The 5,746-nt window shown below is 30.7% G+C and overlaps 1 long non-coding RNA gene across 1 annotated transcript; it reads right to left on the bottom strand.

Annotated features, from left to right (window-relative positions):
• Positions 1-1,381: 1,381 nt before the first annotated feature.
• Positions 1,382-3,106, bottom strand: LOC147067765 (uncharacterized). The gene is made up of 3 exons (XR_015071348.1): positions 3,006-3,106; positions 2,412-2,617; positions 1,382-1,987 (listed from the first exon to the last, which is right to left on the bottom strand). It is a non-coding gene; the product is annotated as an uncharacterized LOC147067765 (long non-coding RNA).
• Positions 3,107-5,746: the final 2,640 nt, after the last annotated feature.

The raw sequence follows: 5,746 nt of genomic DNA, 5'->3' as shown, positions 1-5,746 counted from the left end.
CATTTTGGATTGAAAAAAAGATATATCACTTTTATATGAATTGTCTACTGCCAGAAATAGTAGATCCCAGAACCAGTAGATCTATGAATATTAGAGAACCAGAAAGGCTGAATTTCTAAATTTTTATTTTAAATTTTATTATGCTTAATATATTTTCAACAAGTCTATATTATATCACTATTTTATAGTTCATCAAGATATATCTAATTTACTAATATAGTTTACTGTTACGAGACACCCAGAACGAGTGTAATTTTATGAAATTCAAAATAATATGTATACTTACATCTAAATAATGATACCTGCAGATCTTGCTGGCGATTCCACTGTGCCATATTTTGTATAAGCATTCGTCTCTGCAGCCGTGAGTTTTGGTTCCGTGTAAAAAGTACATTTTGTTCTCAAGGTCAAAAACCAAATTGGTTGTGCCAATGGCTTATAACCATTCCTCATAAATGATTATAACTGATATCACCTCATAACTGATCAGTGCCACGCACGAGTTAACTCGCGGGATCTTTTAAACGTCATAACTTCTGAATGAACTGTTTGTGTATATTTTCTTAACAATATTTATTATTTTAGTGTGAAAATATTCACGTTAAACATGTTGATTTGGTAAATTTTCACAAATATTTATCATTCTATTCTTATTTCATATTTTTTAAGGGATTCATTTTATTCCAAAAATAACTGACCTACAAGTACCCACCTGGTAAAAATTGAATTTGGATTGGATGGAATTTCCTAGTAGATTTTCCAACTAAACAACATGACGCTTTCTATATATTATTTACTGTTAGTTTTGAAATTATTGTATTTGAAATAAATAATGTATCAATAATACACATAGAAATCAATAGATATATAAAATAGATATCACAGTTTAAAAATCAGAAAGATCAATGCATATTACCATTGTTTATGTTACAATATAAAACAACATTTATCATTGAACGTAGGTACCAAGAAAAATAGACTTCATTAAAATGTGTCAATATAGTATATACCCGATATAATTATATAAATTATTATATTGTTAATTACTCTGTGGGGTCCATATATACTGCTTCAATTGTAATTTAATTTTACAGTATAATTATTTATGTTAAGTACTTGATTTACTTATTATATGTACAAATGTAATATACTTACCTACTTATTAGGATATATCTTGGTGAATTTTAAAATAAGAGGAAATTAAATGGAGGTCATCGTGTCTAACTAGATGTCTAACTAGACGTTGTTAAGTCTTATATAAATATTTATACATTATTAAATTGTTTTTCTGTTTTTTATTGATGTAAAGACATGGCATGTATTCAAAGTAATAACAAATTAGCTGTGTACTATTTATTTAACTTATATTAAAACCCCAAGATTGATTTCGTCTTACGACATATTTTATTCTTCTAAGTTTTACTATGACATTGTAATATGAACCATGGATATAGTATAGTACTTAAAAAAATCAAAACTGGTAATATATTATTTCAATATTTAATTGTCAATTTTCATTTGAAGTCAGCATTTAATTACTGGTATAACACATAATTATTAACTGATATCTACAACTTCAGATGGACAAATTAATTGATATATCATATTATCAGTTTTCATTTCCTTTCAACAATGTATTCATTCTAGCAGCTATTTTAAATATCTTACTAGTTTTTATGTCATGGCACCTTACAAAGGCTCCGAGCAACCGTATACTGAGCTTCGAGAACAGATGTTTACGACGGATACTGGGTGTGCGGTAATTTTAGAAGTAACGGGAGATAAAAGAACGCACCAAATAGCCTCGCATCACGTTGAGAGTGAATACGCAACTTTGTACCTGGCCCGGCCACGTGCTGCGAGTGCCTGAAGAGAATCCCAATCTGGTTTGCCTGTTCTTCAAGCCAACCGGATTCCGGCGTCCTGGATGGCCGCTAAATACTATCTATATAGCATATCTGGCGGAGTTACGGGCTGCTAGTATGACCTGGAACGATGCAAAAAAACTAGAGTGACAGAGATTCTTGGAGGCGCCGCATTGTATCCATATGCTGCAACTAAGATGCAAATATAGCCGAAGAGAAGAATTAATATACAGCATCTAGAAAACTTAAAGTCTTTGAAATGGTGTTAGAAAGACAATGTTTCTAATATCAAAGTGATATTGAGGATGAAAAAGAAAAGACTTGGAGAGTAAGCTCTACCAAATGACATACCTGATATGATACAAGTAACTGATATGCAAAATTATATTATATTTTATAATATTATGAATTAATTTAGCAACTTTTATATCATTATCGATAATAAATTTAGTGCAAAAATGTAATTATAAAATTGTTTTATTTTTTAAATATGTATCCGAGATAGATATAGCTATAGGTTACAAACATTAGTCACTTTATATTTACCTTTTGTAATTGTACTATTAAATCTATAAAATGGGTATATATGCTTGATGGTCTACGTCATAAATAATATTATATGAATCACGCCATGTTCGAATCCTACGCCGAAAGTCGGATTTATTTCATTATTAATTAAAAGATTTATTTCATTCCATCTTATTCATATGAAACCGTCGACAAGCAAAGATCTCGGTAGACATTTTCTCCATCTGCAAAAAACATAATATGAACTGTTAATAGTGTGATTTTTAATCTTTTATAGTGTGCGACTGTTTGAAGAATGGTAATTAAAACGGATTAGTGATAATACAAAGCATCAAAAAAGATTGATTAACTAAAATAAAGTAATCAGGTAGGTAACATGTTTAATAACAACTAGAACGCCTTAGATTATATCAAACAAATAAATATGAAATCACAGGCATTCTCGCAATAACCTCCAAACTAACCACGCAACTAACCTCAAAAAAAGTAGTCGGAATTATGAAACATTGAAAGTATGTGTAGACTAAGAAAACAATAAATTAACACTTGAATAATATATGCAAAACACACAGAATACTACTACAGTAATAAATAACATAATATTGTACTTACAGATAGTGTTTCTTATTCCTGATATAAAACACAAATCCTACGTTAGGTATCTTGCAATTTGCTATCAACATAATCTGACAGCAGAGAGTTTTTTCTATTAGTCTATGGCCAAAAATACGGATTTACTTGGCCGGCTAAAAAAAAGATTTTAATATAGCAAGAACATTTTGAATATGCGACAAATAAATAAAAGTATATATAATATAGTTGTTAAAAAAATCTGTGTACATTATAAAATATATTTAATATTATAAATACATATATTTTTTAAATTCATGTTATAATTTGTAAACGACGAAGCACGTCAGCTAATACGCATAGTAAATGTTTAAACTTTGGTAATCAAATTCGAATGTGACAGAAAGAGAAAGAAAAACTTTTTAATCATATTAGCATGCGTAAAAGAGATGTAACATAATATCACTTTCACTTTAAAAATCATACCTAGTATTCAATGTCATAGTTCAACTTTAAATGAAAAAACAGAAACTCTAGGTAAGCATGTGTGCCCTTAACGCAAAATTTTATTCAGTTGCCTCGCAACTTTCAGCGAAATGTTATAATTTTAGATACACACACTATCAAGTACCTAAATCATGCCCCCCCCATCTTGAAGCGGGTAGCCAGGATCTTTGGCGCCCCCCCTACCCATTGCTAGGCTTACAGGCAGTGGGACTTTTACAGAATCGTTTTCTTAGTATTTTTTAGTGATTTTTTTGTATTGTTGAATAAATCCACCTGAATTATGGAGTTGTCGAATATCGACACACAGTATTCAAAAATGGCATCACACAATAAATAAACATTTTAAAATGTTAAGACTCTAAAATAGAATAGCGCTGCTGACGACTTTTTTCCTCATTAGGGCAAATTTTTTATGTGTGTTTATCTCACTTATCAGGTCAACCCGCCACGCCGCCCCCCCCCAAAGCCCGGGCCCCCAGGCTAGAGCCCCGTCAGCCCCCCTAAGCCATGACCTAAAATACTGTCGTAATATTAGACTATAGATACATCTAGACGCCACACAGTGCATTGCTAAATGATGCTGCGTGCCGTGCGTTTGGTTTATGGGTGAGCGAACGCATTCGTATACAAATGTTTGAGACCATAGACCATTTCGCTAGTGCTCACACAAATTGCTCGCACTAGACGCTCAGAATTAAAATATAATTTTCTATTTTTTACGTTATATAGTATTTTTAAGCGGTCAAAATGCAACCATTAGGTAAAGATATCCATAATTTAAGTTATTTTAAAGAAACACTAGGTCACTTGATGTTAAAATACATAATGATATACAAATAAATTATCACGAACATGTATCAACTTACATATGAAACGTAATACCATCTTCTTGCTTATCATTATGGCTACCACATTTTAATACAACACACAGAACCATCTTTTCTACTTAATTAACTAAAAATATTTACCACTGACTTTATGTTTAACACATAAAATAGCAATTTTAGCAACACGGTTATCGACGTTTAGTTAAGCAATAAAGTAAGATTTGGCGGCGACACCGTAGTAAACCGTCTCCCACATCTGTAAACCTTTTATCTTACTCTATCGCGTATCGCAGAGATTATAAGGGTGCCGAACACTTTCTCACTCGCACTTATGCATCGTTTTTGTTCAGGCCTTGGTCGTAATACTAAAGATGTAGGTAAAAATATATCCAGCAATTGACCTCAGATCATTATGTCGACATTGGTATATTGTACAAATTCGGAAGTCTAAAAATATACATATTATTTAGATTGACCCTAGAAAGAAATCTTGGATTGAGTGGAATTCGATTATACATCTTTCGGTTGCGGTAGATAAATTTAATACTGAGCTGTTAACCCAAGTTAGTTAATTAATTACTTGGTGATTTAGCCCAAAACTATTATCTGTGTGTACCTATTTAAAATTCCGGAAAAGGGTAACTCATTTTTAAATCAAGATTAATAAATGTTTATTCTTAGTTGGCATAAGGTTTTGTAATTATTTTAGATATCAAAAATGATTGTAGGTAGGTAGCTACGTGTATAGAAAAATTGACTCTGTCTACCGTTTCGTTTACAAAGGTCACCGCCTGGCTGACGTTTCGGCTTACCTTTTTTCCTTCTTCATTGTATTCCACTCTCAAAAATATGTTTTTCATTGTTGCCGATAAATAACCCTCTTACGAACTCCAGTAGAAAAAATACGACACCTTTTCAATGAATCCAGAACAGGCATCTATTTTTTTATGAAACATGAAAAATATGCATTCTTTTTATATCAAATTATTTTATTAGATACCTACTTGAATTTTGTTACGTAATATGCATGTAAATTCTTTTCATTGAGGATTTATAAATGAATGACAATTTTAAAGATGATTCTCACTTCAACAAAGACAAACAACAATTTATTTTATGCCTATTATAATAATGTTGGCTGTGTTTCTGCCATTTTTTAAGATGCTGATATATAATATATTATATATTATACCTATAGGTACAACAAGAAATTGACCAATTTCTTCGGTAAATCCTAAAACAATGTAACGTTTTAGTAACAACATTAAATTGATTGATGTTATATAAATAATATGGGATTCTACCGAGCACAATTTCCGTACTTATGCCTGTATGTGATATATTATACATACGTAATCATAATATATTAAAGATTTATAGATCTCCTACTCAGTATTCTTCAATAAAATATAAAACTTAGCTTTATATATTAATCGAAATAAAACACAA

This window comes from Rhyacophila brunnea, unplaced genomic scaffold, assembly GCF_057557595.1.
Source record: "Rhyacophila brunnea isolate RB1 unplaced genomic scaffold, BYU_Rbru_1.0 scaffold_3, whole genome shotgun sequence".
Taxonomy (NCBI): domain Eukaryota; kingdom Metazoa; phylum Arthropoda; class Insecta; order Trichoptera; family Rhyacophilidae; genus Rhyacophila; species Rhyacophila brunnea.
Note: the sequence above shows the minus strand (reverse complement) of the source record. Positions and strands in the feature narration are given on the sequence as shown.